The 26443-nt window shown below is 43.4% G+C and overlaps 1 protein-coding gene across 20 annotated transcripts in view; it reads left to right on the top strand.

The window, feature by feature from the left end:
• Nucleotides 1-639: 639 nt before the first annotated feature.
• The window catches only part of LOC125157388 (protein FAM156A/FAM156B-like), a 42140-nt gene continuing 16336 nt past the window's right edge, over nt 640-26443 (top strand). For 2 of the 20 annotated variants that reach the window (XM_047844052.1, XM_047844039.1), the window contains exons 1-3: nt 6231-8170; nt 8317-8556; nt 9503-9588. The gene's annotated coding sequence lies outside the window, so the exon portion shown is untranslated. Of the gene's footprint in view, nt 911-6230; nt 8171-8316; nt 8557-9502; nt 9671-9693; nt 10121-13113; nt 13172-26443 lie in introns of those variants that run through there. The other 18 variants (XM_047844055.1, XM_047844050.1, XM_047844047.1 and 15 more) reach the window with 16 other exon arrangements.

Genomic DNA, 26443 nt, shown 5'->3' with positions numbered 1-26443 from the left:
CACCACTGCAGCAAGCTGGGGTTTACACCCTGGCTTTGCCCTCCCTCCCTTTGGGACCAGCCTGGAATGGTCCGTGGGCATCTGCATCGACCAGCCATTCCAGGTACGCGCCACTAAGGGGCGCGCGAGCTGGAACGGTAAGCGTCACTGGACACACCTCTCAGGGCCACAGAGGCAGGACCGTCCACTCCGGGAGGTACCACTAGAGAGGGGACTCCGATTTTGGAATAATCCATTGTGTATGTGACAGTACTAAGGGTCTGCTTATACAGCGTGTGGCATCAGCCACAGGTCGCAGCGGAGGCGCTAATGGCGCCGCCAGGTCCTTCCCCACTCACTCCACTCCATTCTTCCTGCCCATGTGAGCCTATGTGAACACCGGGTCTCAGGCCGCTTTATTCAGTTGCACTTCGCCGACTCCACCACTCCGTTTCTACATGGTTACGTCCAGCTGGGCAGCAACGAGGTGAGAGATTGGCTCTCCGATATATAGGGGGCGAGGTCAGAGGCTTTCTGGGTGATGATTGGTCCGGGAGAGAGTGTGCCAGAGTAAGCCCTTCCCGGGGCGCAAAATGGCTCCGGAAAAACTCCCTACTCCCCGCCCCTGTCTTCGTCTACCCCGTTCCCATTGGCTATCTAGCGGGGTCAGGCACAACGAGGGCAGGAGCTCTGGGCGAGGGGTGTGTGTGTGTGTGTGTGTGTGTTTGTGTGGGTGTGGGTGTGGGTGTGTTTGTTTGTGTGTGTGGCTTCTCAGAGGGCACGGTTTTTCTCCGAGTTGAACTACTCACCGACTGACTGCCCCGAGGGGCTGAAGATGCTGCCCCAGTCGGTGGCGAGGTTCGGCGCAACAGCTCGCTCGTAGCCAGAGTCTGGCACTGGACGCGCGCCGTGACTGTGCAACTGTCTTCACGTGAGCTCTTTCAGTCTTGTTCAGCCCTAACTCGGTCACAAGCCTAGTCGGGCGCATTTGGCACGGCGCCATCAATTAAGTCCAGGGCGAGGTCTGTGCGCTTGTTTGGCGTCCCTGCCTGGGAAGTAGAGTGTGTCAAGCAGTTTGGGGATGTGTGTGGCTAGAGAGGACATCACAGGCACGGTTTGAGTATGTTTGATCTTTCTGAGCCTTTTAGGAGATTGTGAGTGAATGGGATATTTTATCTGAGTGGATTTTGTACGGCACGGGATAAGGACTTTAGGCCGTGCGTGTCTGTATATCTGGGGGTGCATTTTCTGAGCTTTTTGCGCATTTATGTCTGTGGGGTTGAGATCTGTGTGGGCGTCTGCACCCCAGGTGTGAGGTCTCTGAGCTGTTTGTGATTCTGTTTCAAGTTGTGATATCTCTGAGCTGCGTGGGGTGGGGGGTATTATCTTAAGGTGTAAAGGATCTGTGCTGTTTGGGAGTCCAAGGTGTGGGTTCTCTGAAATGTCTGGGGACTTTAAAGATAAAGGTTATGTGATGTTTCTGAGTTATTTGAGCTTCTGTCTTTCCCTTTTTATTTTGAGGTCCTTGTAATAGCTTGGGAGGTGTCTGCAGGGTTTGGGAGTCTTCTCTAGGATGTGAGGTCTCTGAGCAGATTTAATTTGTTTCCTGGAGTGAACACGTTGATCTGTTGCGGGGGGGGGGGGGGGCAGGAGTTGTTTCAGTGTGTATGGTCTCTGTTGTTTTTTTTGTATTCTGTGACTCAAGTTGCAAGCTCTTTGTGCAGAGATTTTTGGAATCTTTTTTAGGGTGTGTTCAGGGATCTGTTTTTGGTGTCCCTGGGTATCTGAGCTGTTTGGGGTCTGTGTCTGAGAAGTAAAATCTTTTATCTTTGTGGTTGTGAGGTCTCTTTCCAGGAACTGAGGGGTTTGGAAGCTGGCAGATATGATTCCAAAGCCCGGACCCCCAAATCCTGGTTGTGTGTCATCGGGAAAGTCATTTGTTTCCTGAGGATTAAATATGTGTCAGCATCAATAAAATGGGGCCAGTGCGTGTCTTGGAGGGTACCTGTGCAACTTAGAAGTGTGTGTAAAGGTCCTGACTCCCAGCCATCCTTCCACAAGAATTTTCTGATCACCGGCTGTGTGCCTGAGTACTTTCCTTGGAAGTTGGAAGTACAACACAGGATAAAACTGACAAAGTGTCTTATTCCCTAGAGTTAGCCAGTAAATGTATTGACTGTCAGAGGATGTCAAGTGCTACATAGAAAGAGAAGGCGGGTTGGAGGAAGGAGTATGTGGGGATCATGTTGGTATTTATGCAGGGTGATGAGGGAATGACTCCCTCAGAAGGTAATGACTGAGCAGATTCCTGAGGAAGTGAAGGAGCAGGCCGTGGAACTACCTGCAATTGTTAGAACATTACAGGCAGAAGGTACAGCAGGTGCAACAGTACTGAGGGGAAATCCACTGAGTGTGTTCCTGGATATCAAGGAGTCCTGTAATGCTGGCAAAAGCCCTCAAAACTGGTTTGACACATAGAGCGCAGTGAAAGGTGTCTGGTGTTGCTGTCTCTATTTTTCCCACAACCTGTGAGGGAGGTGGTCTTCATCCCCATTTTATAAAGGACCCGAGGCTCCAAGAAGTGCCCAGAATCTTCTCTCCTGTTTACACCTGAAATTGCTAAGAGGAGTGAAACCTTGTGCTCCATCATGAAAGACTTGAGACATGAGAGGCTTGAGTGTCAGAGCTGCAGGGCCCACACCATCCAGTTTGGATGTCAGCCAGCCAGCAGATATAAGCGATAATATGGGAATCATGCCCCTCATTACATTTCTACACTTGATGGAGGTCCGGACTGAAAAAGAAATGGGGCAGAGAAGAGAGGCAGGAAGGGGAAGCTGGAGAGCAATGAGAAAAAAAAAAAACAAAAACAAAAACAACAAAAACAAAAACAAAAAAAAACCAACACACTGGCTTCATGATGTTGCCTGGATTTGCCCCAATTCCCTTTAATTAATTGATTGTATTGAGATATATTCACCTCTCCCCCTCCCTTTTCTTTCCCTTCCCTTCCCTCCTGTTGTGCCTGAGCGGTTCAGCCCTAAAGCCATTAGGTGCTACAGAGCAAGGCAAGTGTGTGCATGTAGGGGCATCCCACACTTGGAGTCAGAGCCCAGGCACAGTGAGAAGGGCATCCATACATAGGGGCAGACTGCATTGGGGACAGAGCCCAAGGTAGTAAGGAGGATGTCCCTGGGGGTTGGATGGGGAGAAGGCTAACTGGCTCAAGGGTTCAAACTTCAGTGGAGTGTGGAGGTCAAGGTCAGGGATTGGTTCAGCAGAGCATGTGAGGGTGGGCCTCTGTGTGCAACTGGGATGCCTTATATACTTTAGGATTCGTCAACTCACTAAATGTGGAAGACCCGACTCTCACTTTTGGAAGAGGAAATTTCAAATACAGAAAGGAAGAAAACAAATTCTGAGGTGTTCTATTGGGATTGGAGGTCTCCATGTGAACTCATGCTTTATGATATGTATGTGTGCGTATGTGCATATGTTGATAGATACAGATGTACATATGTATGCGTGTGTGTTTGAATGTGTACATACATGTATTCCAAACTTTCTGGAAACAGCAACATCCCAATAGTAATAAGTACACCTAGCCCCGACGTCCTGGCTTCTAAATATTATTCTGCATTCAGTGATGGGTTCCCAGGCTGGGAGAGCGAAAGGACAAATGAGCCTGGCTCAACTTGTGGTACCAATCATAAGGGACAATTCAAGGAAACTTGTGGTACCAACAATAAGGGACAGTTCAAAGACTGATTTGGTGATGTCAGAAGGACACAGAAAATAGCCTGAAGGGGCTCCCACTGGACATTCTGGGGATGATTTTATTTTTTCAGCTTTAATGAGATACTATTGATATATAACATAAGTAAGCTTAAGGTATACACGGTGATGATATATATATATATATATATATATATATATATATATATATATAAATTGTGTGTGTGTGTGTGTGTGTGTGTGTGTGTGTGTGAGATCCCCATAACTTACTCTTCTTATGGCTGGAAATTTGTACCCAAGACCACCGTTTTCCCCAACCCCTGGCAAACACCATTCTAATCTCTATTTCTATGAGTTTGGCTTTTTAAATTTCCACATATGTGAGAACATACAGTATTTGTCTTTCTCTGTCTTCTTTCAGTGTAAAGCATTCAGGGTCCATCCATTTAGTTGCAAAAGTCAGGATTTTCTTTTTATGGCCAATTAATATTCCATTGTGTATTTATAGCACATTTTCTTGATCCATTCATCCCTCCATGGACACTTACATTGTTTCCATATCTTGGCTGTTGCTGCACAGTAAATCATAAAATCGGTGTTACTCCTCCAATTTTGTTTTTCATTTTCAAAATTATTTGACTATTCTAGTTCCTTTACCTTTCCACATAAACTTCATAATCAGTCTATATGTCCAAAAAGTCCTACTGGGATTTTTTATTGGAATTGTATTAAAATGTTGCATTCCTTTGAGGCCTATTGACGCCTACATTATTTTGATTTGATCAACCCAAGAACACAGTATGTGTCTCCATTCATTTAGGTCTTATATTTCTTTCCTCAGCTTTTTGTGGTTTTGAGCATATACATCCTGTATATGTTTCGATAGACTGGAACGGGGGAAGCGATTGTAAATGGTGCCTGCGGGTGGTTTCTGTATTTTGTCTTGTTATGTAATTGTTCATTGCTAGCATGCAGAAAGTTGCTTGATTTTTTTGTGTTCAGCTTCTATGCTGTGACAACATTGAATTCACGTATTGGTTCTAGGAGGTTTTTTTCTGTAATTTCATGGGATTTTCTACATACATAATCATGTCATTGTGAATTGGAAGTTTTATTTCCTCCTTCCTGACCTTTCTTTTTTCTTTCCTTACTGGAGTGACTAGGACTTCTAGCAAAATACTGACTAACAGAGGGGAGAGTGGATATCGTAGCCTCATTCCTGGTCTTAGGGAGAAAGCATGTAGTCTTTCCTCATTAAGCAGGATGGAGGGTGTAGGTATTTTTGTAAGATGCTCTGTATTGTGGAGTTGTTTCTAGAGAAAGTATTGTAAGTCCTGGAGGGTGAACGGGGCAATAGCTGAAACGTCAGCAATGTTCTGGTCTCAAGGCTGTCGAACGTGGTAGCATTATGAGCTACAGAGCCCCACGATCCCCCAGAGGACAGTTAAGATACAAAACCTGCTGTAATTCCCTGACACTCCTTAAAACTTCACGTACTCCTGCATGCCTTCACGTAGCCACCAAATGTATGTCTGGTTAATGTCTAAAGGTCCATTGTGCTCTCCATCCATGCTTTGATATTCTTTGATCCTCTATCTAATGAAATATGAAATAAGGGCTATATGCAGTCTGCTGCTCTCTCACAGAGGCAGCCCTGCACACCCGCTCGGTCTGGTGTCTGAGAACTTCTTCAGTGCGTGGCCACACTATATCCAGGTTAGGAAAGTTCCCTTCTGGTTATAGTTTGCTGAATGTTTTTTTTTATCATGAATGGCTGTTGAATTTGGTCAGATGCTTTCTCTGCATCAATTGATATGATCATGTGGGTCTTTTTTTTTTTTGATACACTAATATGATTTCTTAACTGATTTTTGAATTCTGCACCAGCTTTGTATTTCCAGGGTAAATCCAACTTGCTCATGTTGTATTATTCTTTTTATATATTATTGAATGATTTGCTAGTAGTGTCTTTGTCTGATTTTGATATCGGGGTAATGCCAGTCTGATGAAATGATTCAAGAAGTGGTCCCTCTCTTCTATTTCTTTGAAGAGGTTGTAGAATTGCTGTTATTTCTTATTATATTTCTACTACTTTTGTAGAATTTTTTAAAATTTAAATTCAAGTTAGTGTATAGTGTAGTAATGGTTTCAGGAGTAGAATTTAGTGATTCATCACTTACATATAACACCCAGTGCTCATCCCAACAAGTGTCCTCCTTAATGCCCATGATGCATTTAAGCTCACTCCCTCCCCCCCCACACACACACAAAACACCTCTCCAGCAACCTTCCGTTTGTTCTCTGTATTTAAGAATCTCTTATGGTTTGCCTCCCTCTCTGTTTTTATCTTATTTTTGCTTCCCTTCCTCTGTGTTCATCTGTTATGTTTTTTAAATTTGACATAGGGGTGAAATCGTATGGTATTTGTCTTTCTCTGACTGACTTATTTTGCTTAGCATAATACGATCTACTTCCATCCACATTGTTGCAAATGGCAAGATTTCATTCTTTTTAATCCCCGAGTAGTATTCCATTGTATATATATGTACCACTTCTTCTTTATCCATTCATCAGTCAATGGACATATGGGCTTTTCCCATAATTTGGCTGTTGTTGATAGCACACTGTTACTTGTTCTTAAGTGTGTGGTACAGTTTTCCAGAGAAACCGTCTGGGCCTGGAGATTTCTTTCCTGAAAGTTTTTAACAATGATATTTTAGAAATATATGTATGTTTTTCAGATTACCTGGGTGGTGGTTTTTTGTTTTTTTGGTTTTGTTTGGTTTTGTTTTGTTTGGGTTGAGCTTTAATAGTTTGTGTCTTTCAAGCAATTGTTCTGTTCCATCTCAATTACCAAATGTAAGTGCATAGATTATTTGTTAGAATCCATTCAAATTCTCTGGATTCTGTAACCTATTTCATTCTGGATATTGGTAAGTTGTGCCTTTATTTTACTTATCTTTCTTTTTGTGTCAGTCTGGATAGAAATTTATGAATTTTATTGACCTTTTCGAAGAACCAGCTTTTGGTTTCATTGACTATCTCTATTCTTTTCCTGATATTTGCTCTAAATCCTGTTTTTCTTATTTTCTTGCTTTATTTTTATGTCCTGTTTCTAGTTTCTTAAGGTGGAAGCTTTCATTATTAACGTGGGTCCTTTCTTCTTTCTAATACAAACATTTGATGCGGTACATTTAACACTAAGTACTGCTGTAGCTGCATCCTGCAGATTTGGATATGTTGTATTTTCGTTTGCATTCAGTTCATCTGATAAAGGGTTAGTATCCAAAATATTTTCTAATTTCCCTTGAGCCTTGCCATTTGCACCATGGGATTATTTAGACATGTATCGTGTAATTTCCTTGTGTTTGGAGATTTTCCTCTTCACATTTTCTTACATATTGGGGTTTTTTTTTTCTTTTGCTCAGGCAACATTCTCTGTATGATTTTAACTATTTTATAACTTCTAATATGTGTTTCGTGACCCAGGATGCAGTCCACCTTGGTGAAACTTCCATATGTGAAGGGTTCTATACTTGTCAGTTACATCCAGGTAGTTCACAGTGTTCAGTTCATCCGCATATTGCTAATTTTCCTTCTATTCCTTCTGCATATGACTGAGAGAGTGTTGACTTCTATAACTGTTACTTGTAGATTTGTTCATTTATCCTTCAGTTCTGTCTGACTTGGTTATGTATTTCGAAGCTTTGTTATTGGGTGTTGTGCAGAGAAGAGTTAACATAGTAGGCCTGAAACTACTGTGCTTACAAACATCAGCATGTTGGCCCTTATCTTGCATCCGGGAACTTGAATTTCAGAAGGTTTCCCACCATTCCCTACCTGAGCAGGGTGCTTTATTCTTCCTAAACTGTCCAAACAATATGTTTCATGTTAAACATCTATGAAACATCTCAACACATAGACATCTATGAAAATACCTTTCCTTCTGGGAATCTGAAATCTTGGTCTGTGCTGGGCAGACAGTGCCTACGTGACCAGCCTCCATCCCAAACCTCTGACGCTGTGTTACTCACGAGGTACCCTTGGTAGACAGCATTTCACATGAGTTATCATGATTTGTTGCTGAAGGCACAAATTGTGTGACTCTCCTGGGAAAGGACTCTTGGAAGCTTGCACTGGTTTCCTCCAGATGTTACCCAGGGCACCATTTCCCCTGGGCAATTTTGCTTTCTATCCTTTTGCTGTAATAAATCTTAGCCCTGAGGATGACCTTCACGTCCTCCTGGGGATGCAGCAGAAGCAAGGGTGGTCTTGGGACCTCCGAAACCATGGTGGCAGCCATGGGACTCACTAGCAGGAAAACCCTGACTCACTAAAATATGGTGGAAGACTTTGCGTAAAGAAAGGATGGCACGGTAGAGATGATAAGCTGCTTGTGCCTCAGTGACTATGGATGTGCCCACGATATGAAAGAGCAGCTGAGCTGTTCTGAAAGGTAAATGTTACACACGGAATGCAAAAATAAAAGGTCCAAGTCCAAGAGCGTTGGCTCACTGCATGCCTTGGCTGCTTTAGCCATGCTGGATGATATGAGGTGAACAAGTGTAGCCAACTTATGACTTGGGTCTTTATTCTCTGGAGGCCAGGGAAAAGGATCCAGACCTTCCCAAAGGTGAACAAAAATGTTGAAAGTTTAACTTGCTGTCTCCTGCACGTGGGAGAAGACAAATTTAATTGGTTGCCTGGGCTAGAAAAAGCTTTACATAAACCAGAGGCAAAGACGGAGGGGAAGGCATTCCAGCCTTGTCTTCAGCTGGCTTACTGCTGCTGTGGCTGCGCCTCCCAGCATTCCAACCAGGATGTCCCCTGTATGGTCACCCGGTAAGTGTCCACTTACTGCTAGGAGTTTCAGTAAACTTGCAGTGAGAGCGAAAAGGGAGGATTTAAAAGTGGCTTTGTACGTTGTGGCTGTTGGTGCCTGGATGTCTGAGAAAGCTGATGTAAGATGTTAGGCAGGGCCACTGTTCAAAGCAGCTGCCCCCAGCAAGGGTATGACCTGTTCTAGCCTGGCTGCTGGATAAAGGAGAGAGACAAAAGGGACAGGAGGTGATGTAAACCCGTTTTGAAAATTTTGAAAATTCAGAATTTCATCCTGAACAATTCCTAATGATCATGAGTCTTTCTCGTTATGTAATAGAGTTTTCTATGAAAATATTTTGGTCCCTTTTGCTAACAGGCCCTCCTTACAAAAGGTTTGGAGGAGAGCAGGGGATAAATAAAGACACGGAAAGGTTCAGTTTCAGAACTGTACGCACTGATTTTGTAACAGTGGAGAAAACAAACCTGGCACCTGGGGAGAAGCAGAGGGAAGAGGCGAGGACATTAATGGCCTGTGTCTGTCCAGACTATTCTTGGAAATTTTCTATTTTTTGTTAAGGAAACACTCTCAGTGCAGCCTTTGCAAGCCTTTGTGAGCACTGCGAATGCAAATTGACTCCTGAGCCTCGAGCCATACCTGCCAGAGCTCTGACTGTGGGACAGCAGGGGTGGCCCCAGCTCCTGGGCGTTGCACGCATGGCACCTCCACGTGACCTCCACCCTCAGAGAGAGGATGAACTGGTGTCATGGACAGACACAACTTTGGGAAATAACTGCCTCCAGGCATCCCTCTAAAACCAAGGGCTCAAATGGATATTCCAAGTGGACAGGGAGTCCTAGAGGGGAAGGCCCGTGGCGGGAGGCCACATTGAGGCCCCGGTGAGCCGTGTTGCCAGATTCGGTGTATGTCCAGCTCTGGGCTCCCTAACGATTGTAAACTCTGTTTCAGGAGAATCACGTGTGCCCGCTAGGATTACCCTTCCTGTGTGTGTGCCCTGACCAGCCCGACACTGCCTCAGCCTGGAAGACTTTCAGGTCAGGTTCTGCTTCTCGACCAGTGTGTGCTGTGCCTGAATTTGTGCGTCAGGCCAGCTAAAAAGAAGGTTCTTACTAAGCAGTAAGTTACCTGTTTTTCTACATTAGACCTTTGTGGTTAGTGCAAATTGTTTTAACTGGTTAAATCTAGGACCCCTGAGGGACGTGATGGAGATCAGTCCTGCAGGCTGGTCTTACCCTACCGCATTGGTCCTAAGACTGAGACCTGTGGCACGTCCCTCCTGCCCTCTGCAGACCGGCATCTGTGTGGTTCATCATCATGACACTAGGTCCATTCATTCCCATTTGACTTCAATTCCACAAGTGTGGACTGGCCTTCTGCCGAGTGTCAGGTCCTCTGGCCTGAAGACACCAAGAGCTGTGTTTCCAACCTTCCACGAGACAGACACGAGGGAGACAGATATGGAAACAAAGTGGCAATGTTCAGTGACCGCTGGCAGATCACATTGTGAACATCTCCCACTTAATTCCTCCGGTCCTTTCACAGCATAACCTGGAGAAGACCCATCCGGTCAGTACACTTGGGTTCCCCTCATTCTATTTCCTGCACGCACAGCCACAGATATCAAGTGATACTGGCATGTTGTATGAGACGCAAAGCCATGAACAGAATTGCTTTCATTGATGTATTTTCCAAAACAGTCAAGGATTATTGGTACCTTCCCAGGTAAAACAACATGCAAGTATCCCTCAATTTACAGGGAAGTTAACATTTATGGAAAATCCACCTTATGTAAGTCTCTGTCAAAAAGATTTGCCTCCCTGAAACTTTCCCTTTTTAAATACTGATACTTCCCTTTAATCATTTCAACAATCACAGTCTCCCTCTGAAATTTTCAAAATGTGCCATTGTGGTTATAACCCACATAATATGCTGGTCCTTGCCTGGATTTGGTGAGAGGAAATACCATGGCAGCATGGTACTCCCAGGAAGTACTCCCTGGGAAGGATTCCGGGCACCCTCATCCTCTGCCTGCTTTCTGTGATAAGAACGTGTTTCAGGGACAGCTGAGATGTGAGGTAAAGCTTCATTTCAGAGGTCACCACTGCCGTGGAATGTCCACGCCCGGATGGTTTTGTGCTCGTCTTGGCTCTTAGCTCCTGGGACTGGGGTTCTCCTCCTCATTGATGACAAGCCTTTCTAGGTATGGACACCAGAGTAAGGGGCTGGGAAAGGGCTTTAAGCTTTTGTCCTGTTCGGGACAGCAGATGATGTCACAGGACAGCTGAAAGGACAAGAGGGAGATGATCTCCTAAGGTCAAAGGCAGGTTTTTGATAGGTGAAGGGAAGACATGCGCCCAAGTTCTGGTTGTGCCAGGCTGACGTGGAGTGGAGTGTGGGTGTAAGAATGAACCAAAGGCTGCGAGGACATGGGGAGAATAGATTGCATAACCTCACATCATATGGTTTACGTGGTCCTCAAAAAAAAGCCCGTGCCATTATGAGAACTTAATGTCATCTTCTGTCACCAACCCTACCCACTGGCCACAAAGAGAATGGATTTGAGATAGACCGAAGCTTTCATGGAGAACGTCCAGTGGGGTCGTGATGTCCTCTCAGAAAATCTGCCCTGCCCTTGGTTTGAGTCTCAGGCTGTGCTCATTATGTTCTGCTTTCTGTGTGCTTTCAGATTGGTCTCTCATGTGTGTGTTTGTCTGGAAAGAGTCAGTACATTGAAGTCAGGCTTGCTACCACAGAGATTTAATAAAGTTCTTGAGAGTTTCCTAGGCAGAGTTAAAAATCACAGATTCTAGGGTGCGTGGGTGGCTCAGTTGGTTAAGTATCCGACTCTTGATTTCGGCTCAGGACATGATCTCACAGTTCATGAGAATGAGCTCCGCATTGGGCTCCATGCTAACAGTGCAGAGCCTACTTGGGATTCTCTCTCTTCCTCTGTCTCTGCTGCTACCCGATTCACGTGCATGTTCGCTCTCGCGCGCGCGCTCTCTCTCTCTCGATAAATAAACATTTTTTTTAAAAATCACAGATTCTTAACATTGTGACCACGCTAAATGAGATTCACTGGGTATGGATCATAGCATGTGCATTTTTAAAAACTTCTTGGGTTCTGACTTAGGAGGACTCCTTGTCTGGGAACTACTGGAGCAGGGCAGTCAGTGGTCCCGTTTTTCTGCTGCTTGGCTTCTCTCTCCATTGTTGTGAGGGTGCAGAAGTGACAACAGTTTGGTGCCTTCTCTGATGCACAAACCCAAGAACTTCAGCTAGGAGACTGATGTGCTGTCTGCTGTACTAACAAGGCTCGGAGAGTATTGTTTCCACAGAGTATCCTGAATCCAGTCCCTGTCAAGCTTCCATCTAAGTGATTGCTGTTGAAATCAAATTTCTGTATACCATGCAGTTCCGTGCTATAAAATCAGTTTGTGTTATATGTTAGGTGTAACTCTAAATATTTTGCACTGGCCCTTGGATCCTAATATTGACTGAACAAGTACACAGTACAGTGAATTTTCTGCAACGTGGGCCTGCACCACTTATGGCCCGATGCCACTGAGCAAGTTACTTAACATCTGTGTGCCTCGGTTCCATTAGCAACGTGGAAACACTAATTAGTAGTAAGTGTAGCTACTTCTTGGGGGCAGTTTAGAGTACTGACTGTGTTAAGACAAAAAAAGTCATCAGGACAGTGCCCGGCATGTGGCAAATTGCCGATCAATTCTAGCCGTTGTTGTTACTGTTGTTGTTCCCACATTTCCGGGAAGCATGTTCTGGACAGATGGTGTCAAGACTACCTTTGACTCACTGGAAGGACTTAGCACTATCACTTCGGCTCCTTGGGGACTCAGGAATTGAGTCTGTGGGGCACGGTGGAGGGCGTGTTTTTATTAGCATAACGAGTATTCAGCTCTCCTTATGGGCCATTGGGAAGCCTAAATGCAATGCTTGGTTCCATCATCGTGGGCTCCTATGGAAAACTTGAATGGAAACTTCTCTAGGAAATTAGAATGAATGACCTGTTTGCACATTTTGTACAGTGTTTGGAAAATGAAGTGGTCACTGGATGATGATAGAACACGAGTGTATAAATTTGCGTAAACATTTCAAAGAGTGAAATGTAAAGGCCAAGGACCTCATCATGTGGTGGCTTCTACAGCCATTAGTTGTATTGAACTCCTATTGGGAGTTCAGTCTGTTGGGAAGATGTGAGTCTGGTAAAGATACGAAGCTGTTAACAGTCCAGTTTTCATCAGTAACATTTGTTTTTCTTCCACTCATATTCATTACTCATTTAACAAAAGGCTGGTGTATTAGTATTTTCTGAACTGAGTCATGAGGAGGTGGTAAACAGTGTGTTTGGAGAGTCTTAGGAAAGGTGCAGAGAGGAGAGAATGGGAGTGGAGGATGAGGTGAAAGTGTGCAGGGGGCAGGCAGAGAGAAGGAGTAGCAAACAGGAGGGAAGGATAATGGATACAAGCAGAAGGAAAGAGACGGGAATACAAGCTCACACTTCAGGAGGCTTACTACAGGCCTGGATTTGTTTTTAGCTCTTTCCCTACAGCAATGATTTTAAAATTCATGGAGTATCCACTGCAGCACTGTGAGGTAAGTGTTTTTAAGGGTATCGTCCCTTGTTCCATCCAGATGAGGAAACTGAGACCCGCAGAGGTTAAGGGGTGAAGTAACTTACCCAGAGCCACCTACTCAGCAAGGGCAAGGTCAGGGTTAAATCCAGGTCAGAGAAAAACATACAGAGACATGGGATTTGGCCATAAACTGCAGTGCACCTCAGTGTCCAGTGTCCTTTGGTTCAAAAGACAGGTGAACGTGTAAGACAGCTTATCCTGATTACACTGGATCAGTGCTTGGATAGAACATGATGTCTCAGGTGCACGAGAGACTGTGAGGTGACAAGTCAATACAGGCACATCACTAAGTCGGGATCTGGTTCATATCAAGGTCTATACACGCGTTTGCTGAGGCAGATTTCAGCGTTGGTATCCTCATCATGATGATTATGGACAGTAGTTTATGGTATATATAATGTTTGGAAACAAAACAACAGATAAAATCCTATAGATTTTAAAGTCGTTTTTCTAAAGACTCGATCTCTTTGGTATCTTGACATTTCAAGATAATGAATTGCTTTGATATCCTTGCCAGCTGAAAACCCAATCAGTGCATTTAAAGTGGAGGAGAGCTATGTGGGACAGTAGAGCAGAGCAGTGAGGGAAGCAGAGAGGTTTGGATGGAAGGTTAGCTAAGTCTGCAAGGGCTATGAAAATGCCACAGACGATGCAGGCCAAAACCAAACCAAATCAGACAGCAACTTGCTTGTCCCTAAGAAGAGACAGTTGTGCTATTGAGATAAGTATCTCTATTAAAATTTCTTAGACTTCTGCTCTCTTTTGGCCCCCAGGGTGCAGTGTGTGGTTCTTACAAGGTAGCACTGCTTTGGTCACGCTGTGGGTGAGAGTGGCAGCCTCACCTGAAGCATTCTCCGTTTGTGGGCCACCTGGAGCACGTTACTTGAAGTCTGGAGGCCTACGGATTCATAAGAGAAAACAGAAAGCAAATGCATAGTACAATAGTTAGATCCAGCCACCTCCAGTAGAGCCCTACATAGCAAGTGAGATGCAGGCACAGGTGTTGTAGTCATTGGTTGGGAAGTAGCAGGGTTGGGTTGGGTGACTCAAAGAAGAAGCATGGAAGTGAGTACAAGGTGAGAAAACACATTAAGAGGGGACAAACAGCGAAAATCCCGTTTTCTGGCCTTGCTTTTCTGCTATGAAAATAGAGTGCTCTAGTATTGTGGGGAGAGGTTACCCTGGTCCGAGGTCCGGGAGGGAATCGCTGCACTTAGTGATGAGCGTTCTGATGACCCACCGTGAACAGTAACGAGGGGACACTGAGTGTGTGAAGGCACAAAGGTCTCAGCCTTTACCATAGACAGACTCATAAAGTTTCTTAGCCTTGCTGAGAGTAACGCTGCCTCACCTTACAGAAGCTCGAAGCCGCCATCTGGCAACACCACTGGTGCTCCTCCATCTCCTGATCCAGCTGGGGGGTGGCTGCCCAGGCACTGTTCCCTGAGCTGCATAAGTATGATGGTAACCGTGTGTGTGTGTGTGTGTGTGTGTGTGTGTGTGTGTGTGTGTGGCAAATATAGGGTGAGAGACTCTATTCATTTAACTATGATTCACTAAATAAGCTTCAGCTCTTACCTAGACACTGTAGACACTGTGTTGGGTGCCTGGGTGATACAGTAAACAAAGACTGCCTTCATGGAGTGAGTTTAAGCCAAATCATTCGAGAATAGTTAATCTAACAATCATATAAGTCAATGTAAAAATTACTACCGTGACTAGTGGTACCAAAGAGGTGTGTTTTATTGAGGTCTGATTGATAGGTAAAGCTATAGGTAAAGGTATTCACATGTACAACCCTTTCTTCTTGTTGGTGTGGTTGTTATTATATGATTATCATTAGCGGTAAGAACACTTTTAACATAAGATAATCTCTTAGCAATTTTAAGTATATAACACAGTATTGTTAGGTAAAGGCACTACGCTCTGTAGGTCTCCAGAACATACTTCTCTTTCATAGTTGTAACTTTGTACATTTGACCATCACCTCACCATTTACCCCTCCCCTTACCCCCGGCAGCCATTGTTCTACCCTCAGCTTCTAGGAGTCTGACTATTTTAGATTGCACGTAGAAGGGAGATGGCCCAGTATTTGTCTTTCTGTGTCTGGTTTATTTTAGTAGCCATCAAGTCCTCCACGTCCAGATGACATGCTCTTATCTGTGTAAAACCCTGAAGATTCTGACAAAAAGAAATTGTTATACCTAAGGAACCAATTCAGTAACATTACTTTCATTTTTAAAAATAGCTTACTGGATATGAGATTCTTGGTTGTTGAGCATTTTTTAATTTTTTAATTACCCAGTTAGTTCCTTCTGGCCTCCATATTTTCTGCTGAGTAAACTGCTATTAATTGTATTTCCCTCATAAGTGACTGGTCATTTTCTCTTGTTGTTTTCACAATTTTCTCCTTGCCTTTGGCTTTCGGCATGTTTACTGTGATGTGTCTATGAATCTCTCATTTATCCTACTTGGAGTTCATTGAGTTGCTTTCAGGCACTGTTTCTTTGAATATTTTTTTCTGCTCCTTTCTGTCTGTGTTCTGGTACTCTCCTGCATCTGTGTTGGTGTTAAGAGTGTTCCATATGTTTGTGCAGCTCAGTTTATTGCCTTCATTTGTTTCCCTCACTTTCTTCAGACTGTATAATCGCTGTCCATCTGTCTTCAAGATTGCTAAATCTTTCTCTGGTAGTTCAACTAGTGTCGATCTCCTCGAGTGAATTTTTCACTTTAGTTACCGCACTTTTCAACTGCAGAACTTGTATTTGGTTCTTTCTTAAATAACTTTTCTCACTTTATTGTTATTCTGTCTTTGATGTGACTTTTTCATCATACCTTCCTTTACTTTTTTGATTGTGGTTTTCTTTGTTCTTTGGACCTGATTATAACAGCTACTTTGAATTCTTTATCAAATCTGACATCTGGTCGCAAGCACCGGCAGTTTCTGTTGCTTATTCATGCTTTCCTGTTTTTTGAATTATCATAATTTTTTTCTTGTCTAACTATCTAAAATATTGGAGCAGTACTGGGTACTGATCCATCCCACCCCTTCCTGGGTTTGTTACCTGTGTTTCCTTGTCTAGTTGTTTAGTGTCTAGCTGGTTTATTTTAGTGGAGTCTGTTTTCTCTCCTTACTCTCGCCCACCCCCACCCTTGTGTTAGGCTTCAGATTTTAGTCCTCAGGGAGAGACGACTTGGGGATGCCTACTGTCCCCTTGGGATGACTGGTTGCGGCAGGCTTCTCTCTGATTGTCTCTTTGCCTGACCACACCCAGCTGTTCCGGTTCACTGACTGTGGGCTACTTGTTCAACTGTTTTCAGCGATACCCTGGATATATTGCTTCATAATCTAAACCAGTGAAATCCATGCTCCTTTGAAGGGCTAGCTGCTGAAGTTACTGTTTCAGAGTTTTTCTGACCCTAGGCAGGCTCCTTGCAGCTGTCTCTTCTCCCTGATTGTCTCAGGTAATCCGGCCAGCCTACAGTTGATCCTCTATGTCCAAGACTTCTACCAGTCTCCCACCGTTTGCCTTGTACCACAACCTCCACTGTTTTGCAAGTGCCCTTAGGCTTGCTTGACCTTCTCCTCAACACCCCTTTGCAAATGAACTTTGTTCCTCTGAGAGGAGCTATCTGCTTCAAAACCTCTGAGCCACAACTCTGTAGTTGGGGAGTGGGGACAATGGCAGCACATTCTTAATCCTGTTTTTCAGCATTACACTATGTAGCGTTGCTTTTCAAAATTTCCATTTTTAATTGTTTATGGCTGGTATATGGAAGCAGAATTTACTTTTACATACTGACTATGTGTCTCTTCACGTTGCTAAACTCGCTTCTTAATTCAAGTAATGTTTTATGGGTTTTTCTTACAGATTCAGGTGTTGCCAGTGAATAATGACTGTTTTACTTCTTTATTTCTTTACTTCTTTATTTCTGCTTGACTTTTTTATTGGCTAGAACAGCCAGGAAAATATTGACTAGAAGTGGTGAAAGTATGCATACTTACCTTGTTCCCTGTCTCAGGAGGGAAACATTCAGACCTTCAGGATTAACGATTACAGTGGCTTTAGATATTTTTGTAGATGCCAGTTATCGGCTTAAGGATGTTGCCAATAAACTGAATGAATCTTGCCATCTCCCCAACATTCATGTTGAAACCTTTCTCCAGTATGATGGTGATTGGAGGTAGGGCCTTTGGGAGGTGATCAGGTCATTCAGGTGAAGCCCACATGAATGGCATTAGTGCCCTTATAAAAGAGACCCACCCCTGAGAGCTCCCTCGGCCCTCCTGCCATGTGAGGACAAGAAGTCAGCAGTCCGTGAAGCAGGAAGCAGGGCCTCACATCCCAAATCTGCTGGCACCTTGATCTTGGGCTTCCTGGCATCTGGAAATATGAGAAATAGATTTCTCTTGTTTTTAGAAGTCATCCAGTCTGTGGTAGTTTTGTTGCAGCAGCCCTAGGAGACTAAGCTAGAAATCCTTCTTTATTCCTAGTTTGCTAGGAGTTTTTATCAAGTAAATTTATCAAATAAATACTCTTTATGCATCTATTGAGATGCTTATATATTTTTAGTCTGTTATTATGGTCAGTTAGCATGAGTGATTCTGAAACATTGAACCACTCTCAAAGCTGTGGAACCATTTCACTATGGTATTTTGTCTTTTTTCTATATTGCTGGTTTCAAACAGCCGATATTTTATTTTGGATTATTGCATCTGTGTTCATGAGTGCTATTGCTCTTGTTAGCCTCAAAAGTAGAACAGCCAGTTATTTTACCAGCAAAAATGAGTTTATTCAGGAATAGCAGAGAATTACAGTTTGGAACAAGCAACCTAAGGCAAAATCCTAGGCAAGTCCAATAAGCAAAGTAGAGGAACGTTATTTTATGGAGAAGAAGGAGGAAGTTGGAAGGGTTGTTTTGAATGAAAGTCCATCGAAGAAAAGCAAGAGTTCAGGGTAATGACAGTTTCTCATTGGCTGAGTTGGAGGCGTAGTCAGTATCTTACAGGACATGCAATGTACATCTTTTCCTGTTGGGGCCTACATGATTCTTTCATGTTGATTATTCTTCTGTTGGGTCTATAACTGACAGTTCTTCCTGTAATTGACGTTGAAGTGGTATGGTTCTCCCTTCTAGGCTCTGGACTCTAGTGAGGTTTCTCTCTTTTTTTTTTTTTTTTTTTCCAGAGTCTGTTATTTATTTTCTTAATTTTTTGTCTTGCTTTCATATCAGGATATTGCTGGCTCTATAACATGTGTTAGGAAGTGTGACCTCATCTTCAGTTGCCTGGAAGACTTTGTTCAAACCTGCGTTATTTCTTTCATATGTGTTTGATAGAATTTAAACAGTGAAACCATTCAAGCCTTGAGTTTTATGTGAGGGAAGGGTTTTTGTTTTCTGTTTGATTTAGTGAATTCAATCTCTGACAGATATAAGGCTAGTGGTGTTATTTTCTTGACTGGGGCCTGCGAGCCAGGGCCTTTCAAGGGGTTTTCCCATTTCATCTTTTTTTTGGATAATATTTTCAATAATATTTTCTCACCCACTTCATGTCTGAAAGATCTGTATTGATGTCTCCTCTGGCAGTAGTGATATTAGTAATCCATGTCACTCTGCCCTCATTCCTTATTATCAGTCTGGCTAAACCTATTAGATTTACTGGTCCTGTCACAGAACCAGCTCTTAGTTTCACTGATTCCTTTGTATCGATTTTATGATTTCTAGTAGGTCAATTTCTGTTCAAACCTTCATTATACTTTTTCTGCTTCCCTTAGGTTTAAATTGATTTTGCTTTTCTAATTTCTTAAGGTGACAGTTTAGACAGTTGATTTCAGACAGTTCTTCTTTTCTAATGTAAATATTTAATGATAAAAATTCCCCTCAATGCATTGTTGTAGATTCACCTTACAGATTTTGATATACTGTGTTTTGGTTTTCTACTTCTTGCAGGTTCTTCTTTGATCCCTGCATTATTGAGAAATGCCATTTAATTTCAAAATATTCTGTGGTTTTCCAGACACCTTGCTGCAATTAATTTCTGTTTAATTCTTTGCGGTCAGAGAACCCAGTTTGTATGATTTCAGCCGTTTAGAAGTTGTTGAGATTTACTTTATGGCACAGAATATGGCCTGTCTTGTGAACCTTGTGTGTGCACTTCAGAAGATGGTGTCTTGTGCTGTCCTTCTGTAAGCATCTGTTAGGTCATGGCTGTTGATAGTGTTGCTCCACTGCTCCATATAGTTTCTGATTGTGTTGTCCACTTGTACTGTCAGTTGTGGATGGGGGAATGTTGAAGGCTTCAGCTAACTGATTTCTCTGTTTTTCCTTTTAGTTTTATCAGTTTTTAGCTCTTGTATCAGTTTTTACTAATGCATGCACATTCATGATTTTTGGATCTTCTCGATGACTGGACCTCTTTTATTAAGTAACATCTGTCTTTTCCCCTTGTGATAATCCTCATTCTGAAGTATATTCTCTGTAATATTAATTTAGCCCTTCCAGCTTTTCCTGTGATTCACGTTTGCTGGGTGTATGTGTCTTAGTGTGTTCGGGGTGCAGGAACAAAATACCACAGACTGGGCGGCTTATAAACAAACTTGGTATCTCACAGTTTTGGAGGCTGGAAGTCCAAGATCAGGGTGCCGGCATAGTTGGGTTCTAGTGAGGACCCTCTTCAAAGTCACAGATTTGTGGTTGTGTCCTCACATAGTGGAAGGACAAAGGATCTCTGGAACCTCTTTCATAAGGGCCCTAATCCTATTCATGAGGGCTCTGCCCCAGGGCCTCATCACCTTCCAAAGGCCACACCTCCTAGGTTAGGAGGTATGGGGGTTAGGATTTAACATAGGAATTTTGGAGGAGACATCTTCAAACCATAGCATTATCGATAAATTTTCCTTTCAGTTACTTTTAACTTAATTTATGTATTCATATTTAAAGTGAGATTCCTTTTGACAGTACATAGTTGGGTCTTTCTATTTTTATCTAAAGTGACAAATTAGGTCTTTTAATTGATGCGTAGGCAGTGTACAATTAGTGTGTTAACAGTTTACATTTAAGTCTGCCATCTGGCTGTATATTTTATCCTATGGATATTTTATTCACATTTTCCTTTCCTATTCCCTCTATAATTTTGGATCAGTTGAACATTTGGTGTTATTCCATTTTATCTCCACAATTGGCTTACTAGTTATATATCTTTAAACATCTTTTCGAAACGGTTGCTCTAGGGTTCTAATACATATCGTTGCTTTTCACACTGTGCCTTCAAACGATATTATACCACTTCCTGTACACTGTCAGAATCGTAGGACTATGTACCTTCATGTCCTTTCTCCCAGCCTTAGTGCTATTGTTTTCTTGCATTTTATTTCTACCAAGGTCGTAAACCCCACAATACATTGTTACTATTATTTAGATGGTTTTCTTTTACTGAGATTAAATATAAGGAAAAAATTCGTATACGCCCGCAACTTTACCACATCCAGCACTATTCAGTTCTTTGTATAGATCCAGATTTTCTTTGGATTTCATTTGCCTTCTTCCTGAGGAACTCCCTTTAACGTGTTGTGTAGGGCAGATCTTCTGGCAATGAATTTTCTCAGCTTTTTTATTTCTTTGAAAGTTTTTGTTTCACCTTCATTTTCAAGAAACATTTGCATTAATCAGAAAATTCTGGCTTGCATGGATTCTGATCAGTCGTCTGCCCATTCTGTCCTGTTTGTTCCCTTGTATGTAATGTGTCTCTTCTTTTCCTTTTCTGTCACAGGATGTCAGTGTTGGTGTTTGAATCAGTCTTTCCATTAGTTGATTGGGCTTGAGTCCTGTGTTGCTATAATCACTTTAAATATAAAATAGACTTGGGAACCTGGGTGGCTCAGTCAGTTGAGCGTCTGACTTCTGCTCAGGTCACGATCTCCTGGTTCGTGAGTTTGAGTCCTGCATTGGGCTCCCTGCTGTCAGCACAGAACCCACTTCAGATCCTTTGTACCCTTCTCTCTCTGCCACTCCCCTGCTTGTGCTCGCTCTTGCGCGCGCGTGCTCTCTCTCTCTCTCTCTCTCTCTCTCTCAAAAATTAAATAAACGTTTAAAAATAAATAAAAATAAATATAAAATAGACTTCAGGTTCGGGGTGCAAGATAGATCAGTGTACAAAAATCAATTGTATTTCTGTACATTAGCGGTGAATAATCCAAATAAGTAAGTAAGAAAACAACTTCAGTTACGATAGAGTAAGAAGAATATTTAGGAATTAATTTAACCAAGCAGGTGTGAGAGTTACACACTGAAAATTACAAAACACAGTTGAAAGAGATTAAAGCAAATTTTAAAAAATGGGAAGACTGTGTGTGTTCATCGATTGGGAGACTTGATATTGTTAAGATGGCAACATTCCCCAAATTGATCCAAGCATTCAGTGTAATTCCTATTGATATTCTAACTGCAGCTTTTTAGAAATTGAGAGACTGCTCCTGAAATTTATGTGGAAATTTCATGGACCCGGAATTAATTTAAACAATCTTGCAGGAGACAGCCAAAAGTGGAAGACTCGTGCATTCCCATTTCAAACATTATTTCAAAACTCCAGTAATGAATACAATGTAGTACTGATTTAAGGATACACTCAGAGGTAAACAGAATGGAATTGAGAGTCTGGAAATAACCCGTCTATCTATGGTGAGTTAATTGTTGACAACAGTGCCAAGACAATTAAATGGGGAAGGAGCAGTCATTTTAGTAAATGGTGCTGGGACAACTGGATAGTCAACATTTAAAAGAATCAATTTGAGTCCAAACCTCATACCACAGATAAAAATTAAGTCAAAATGGATCCAAGTCCATATGTAAGAACTAACACTATAAAACTTCTTCTGTAAGAGCGTGTAGGAGTAAATCTTTGTGACATTGGGTTAGGTGATGGATTCTTAGCTAGGACATCAAAAGCACAGATAATAAATGAAAAGTTAGGTAAAAATGGCTTCATCAAAATGAGAAAAAGTTTTTGCTTTAAAGGACACCATAAGAAAGTGAAAAAACCAAAAGAATGGGAAGAAGTATTTGTATATCTGATAAGGGCCCAGTAGTCAGAATGTAAAAAGAACTCTTGCAAGATAAGAGTAAAAAGACAACCCAATTAATAATGGGATAAGGGAGGCACCTGGGGTCTCAGTCAGTGAAGTGACCGACTCTTGATTCTGGCTTAGGTCATGATCTCACGGTTCATGAGAGTAAGCCCCAAATCAGTCTCTGGGCCAACAGCATGGAGCCTGCTTGGGATTCTCTTTCTCGACCCCTCCCCCTGTTTGAGCATGTGCGCGCGCTCTCTCTCTCTCTCTCTCTCGCTCTCTCTCTCTGTCTCTCGCAATTTAAAAAATGGGCTAAGCATTTGAATAGACATTTCTATTAAAAAAGATCTGCAGATGCCAAATAAGCACATGAAAAGATGCCCAAAAATATCAGTCGTTAGGAAAACAAAAATTGAAAGCACTATGAATTATAACTTTCCACCCTCTAATATGGATATAATTTAAAAAGCGAAAATAACAAGTGTTGGGGAAGGTGTGGAATAATTGAAATCCTCATACATTGCTGGTGAGAATTCAAAATGGCACAGCTGCTGTGGAAAACAGTTTGGCAGCTCCTCAAAAAGTTAAACAGAACTGCTGTATGACACAGTTATGCCATCGTAGGTATATATATCCAAGACAAATAAAGAATAAGCCCCCACAAAAACTTGTATACGAGTGTTCCTAGCAGCATTAATCACAACAAAGTGCCAACAACCCAGTGCCAACCAAATAATGAATATATCACCTGTGGTGATGTATCCATATAGTAGAATATTATCCAGCCATAAAAAGAATGGAGTAGTGATACTTGCTGCAACATGGACGAAAACTGGACACATTATGCTAAGTGAAAGAAGCCAGACTCAAAGGCCACATAATGTAGGATCCTATTTAGTGGATATGTCCAGAATGGACAAATCTGTAGAGACATAAAGCTGCTAGTAAATGTCCAGGGCTCCTGGGAGGGGGGATTGGGCAGGGACTGCTAATGGCGTAGGGTTTCTTCTGGAATTAGATGTTGGTGATGGTTGGCACAACCGTATGTACATAGTAAAAGCCAACAAAAAAGGGTGAATTTTATGGAATGTGACTTACAGCTTAACAAAATGAAAAAAATATTGTAAAGGAAAGCATTTGCTTTTGAATATGATTTTGGCCATTTTAGAAGTACAGTTGCCTACCCCAGAAGATGTAATACGCTGTCCAGGTCTTGCCTTCACCAGTTTGATCATCAGAGGTGACCACTGTAGTCTGATAGGTGTTTCCGTCTTGTCCCTGTTATCAGTATTTACAAATTGCACCTGCACATACATATACACTTACAGACACTGGTTGAGTTAGGATTACCACTGATCTGCTACTCCCCATTTGAAAAAATAATAATAATAATAAAATAAAAATCTCTGGTCAGTACAAATTTGCTCCTCTTATTCTGTTTCAAGGCCAGTGGGTGCTCCATTGTAGGATAGGAACACTTCATCTTTCATTTACCCTCCCAAAGGTCATTGACTACCAATGGCCATTTAGAGCCCACCCCCACTCCCTGAAATTTGCTATTCTCATTGTACACATGCTTCTGTGGCTGTGTAAATATTTCTTTAAGACAAGTTCGTAGCAATGGAAATTGCTGGATCAAGGAAACCTTTTGCTAAGGAAACATCTCTGAAGTACCTTCTTGTGTGCCTGATACTACTGTAAGTGCTGGGGAGACATTAGAGAAGACCCACATATGTTCCTCTTTTCATGAAGCTGAAATTCTACTGAGGGTAGGGACACAGTAGAATCAAATTTTGATAGACGCCGTCAGAGAGCCCTGCAAACTTCTTTTACCAAGTCACACTACCCTCGGTGTGACTGGAGTAACAAATGCCCCTTTGCTGGCACCCTAAGCACCCCATTCGTGACGTAGGAGATGTAGACAGGAGGCTGGACACTTTATCTCAGGCTGTCTACAAGATCTTGGCGTATGCAAGTGGAATGATCCCTGTGGGGAGTTTAAGAGTAGTGAGACTATGATGGAAGGATGCAGCGCCCATTAGTTTTATTCCTGGGGAGGAGTGGAGCTGGAGGTGATGTGACCCCATCTGGGCAAATTACCAGGGTGTGGGGTGGCAGGAAAGGGTGAAAGGTTGCTAGAGGAGCAGCAGGTTGTACTTTCCTGTAATAGGATGTACCACTGAAGTCCCAGATGAAGCAGTCTCCTCTGGGAGGTACAGCTGGAGTGAGGGAGTCTTGTGTTCCCAAAGAAACCATTGCGGGCAGGGTGCAGGGGAGCTCACCACCATGCAAGGACCTCCACCTCTCCGGAGGTCACCATCGTCCCACTTCTGGCCCCAGCCCGTCATCTGTACAGATTCTAACCAAGTGGGGACCAGGGAACATGGAAGAGGAGCACATGAATGGTTTCCTCATGGGTGAGCAGAGCAGAGATTAAGGACCACACTAGACTGGTTAGTCTAGATGGGATTGCCTGCCAGGATCTTCCAAGGAAAAGAATCCCATTGGCTGGAGGTGGGGTGTCCTTCTCAGGGAGTTTATGGGTGCACAGGTGGGGCTTTGAAGAGTGGAGGTGGAAGTGGAGGGTTTGGAATCATGCCGTGGAACCTCAGGCTGCTCACCAGCAAAAGAGGCTGAAGATGCTACCCAGGTCAGTGGGATCACTGGCTTCTCTTAGTCTGTCCTTTAGTCAGTCTTCCTGCAACTTCTTTTTTTAACAGTGCTTCCAGGATCCCACTATAGTGAAATGAGCCCAATAACAAATCACTAAATCTTTCTCCAGTGTCCTGTTATGTGTCCACCAGACTATAAGTCTTGGATGGGCAGAGATATTTCAAAGAGGGGCTCATGACCTACTCCAAGCCAGTTTCTCGAGGGAAACAAGGTGCCCTACTCAACCCAGAGAAGTGAACACTTAGAGGATAGGATTTTAAGCATGAGACAGGAGAGATGTTTGAGTGAGGGCAGGCAAGTAAGAGATAGGTGGGTTCTCATGTCCGTGAACTTCTCCCCAGTCGTTCCTTAAGCCCTGACTGTATTCACACCTGTGCCTGAAAGGCTGCAGATGCAAGACTGTGTTCCTGGGGGAGGGAAATTCACAATGGCATGAGAGATGGGCCAGTGTGTGTGTCCCCTGAGGAGGACAAGGTGCATGCCCCAGGCAGGCCCACGTCAGCCTCGCCGTGGATTCTGCCCGTGAGCAAATAGGCCTGCTCTGGTGTTGGCTTCATGGTGGGAGATCAGCGGGGGAAACGTATGCGCCTCACAGTTTGCACAAAGCCCCACGGGAACTGTGGACACCCTCATACCACCTTCCCCTTTAAAGCAGAATTATGCATTGAGAGAAGGGGACAGGTTTCCTTTGGGTGGATGGGGAGATGATAAGGTAGAGAAGCGGGTGGAACAGGGGCACCCTCAGTGGTCAGGTAAGTGGTCTGTGGCAGGTCATCCTGGCACGGCAATGTGAACCCCTTCACCATCTCCTTCCCCCACTGGTGTTCACTGGCTTGCAACAGACCTGCTGACTGAAGGTGTCCTTGTGTTTGGGGCTCACATAGACACTGGGAAAATTGGGTGGCTGCAGTGCCTCCAAGGGTTAGGAGCTGAGAAGGCTGAAGCGAGCAGTGTGTTCAGGGTGAATGGGATGAGGGACAGGCCTTCCACAAGACTGAGAGGGCATGGATCTACCCTGAGCAGCGTGGGACTGTCCTGTTCTGCCTTCCCCACAGGTTCCGATCCCCACAATGAGGCAACGGCTCCTCAGCAGGAGGGCTCTGGGGCCTTAAGGACAGTGGGAGTCTCCTGAAGATGGCATGAACCCTTCCAACCTAGAAGGTCTCCCCATTTTGATGGGTGGAGGGCTCTACTGTCTGTCAGACGTGTGAGCGGGGGCTTCCCTCCTAGTTGTGGCCTGGGACCAGTGCAGCTGAGTTATTGTCCAGAAACAGCCAATGATGGCCAAACCTGGGGTCATTTATCCCTGGGAAAAGAGGTTCCTCACGTGTCTGGACGGGTGCACTGGGATGGGGGCTAAAACAGCGGTTTCCCAGAAAGGCTGTCTGTAATTCTGTATTTCAGTCTCTCTGTGCTATTCACTCATGGGGCTGGGTGAGACCTCATTGTGTCTCTAATTGACATGTGTCCTGTATGGAGTGACTTTTTGT

Source organism: Prionailurus viverrinus, chromosome X (genome assembly GCF_022837055.1).
Source record: "Prionailurus viverrinus isolate Anna chromosome X, UM_Priviv_1.0, whole genome shotgun sequence".
Classification (NCBI taxonomy): domain Eukaryota; kingdom Metazoa; phylum Chordata; class Mammalia; order Carnivora; family Felidae; genus Prionailurus; species Prionailurus viverrinus.
This window is presented reverse-complemented; position numbering and strand designations above follow the sequence as displayed.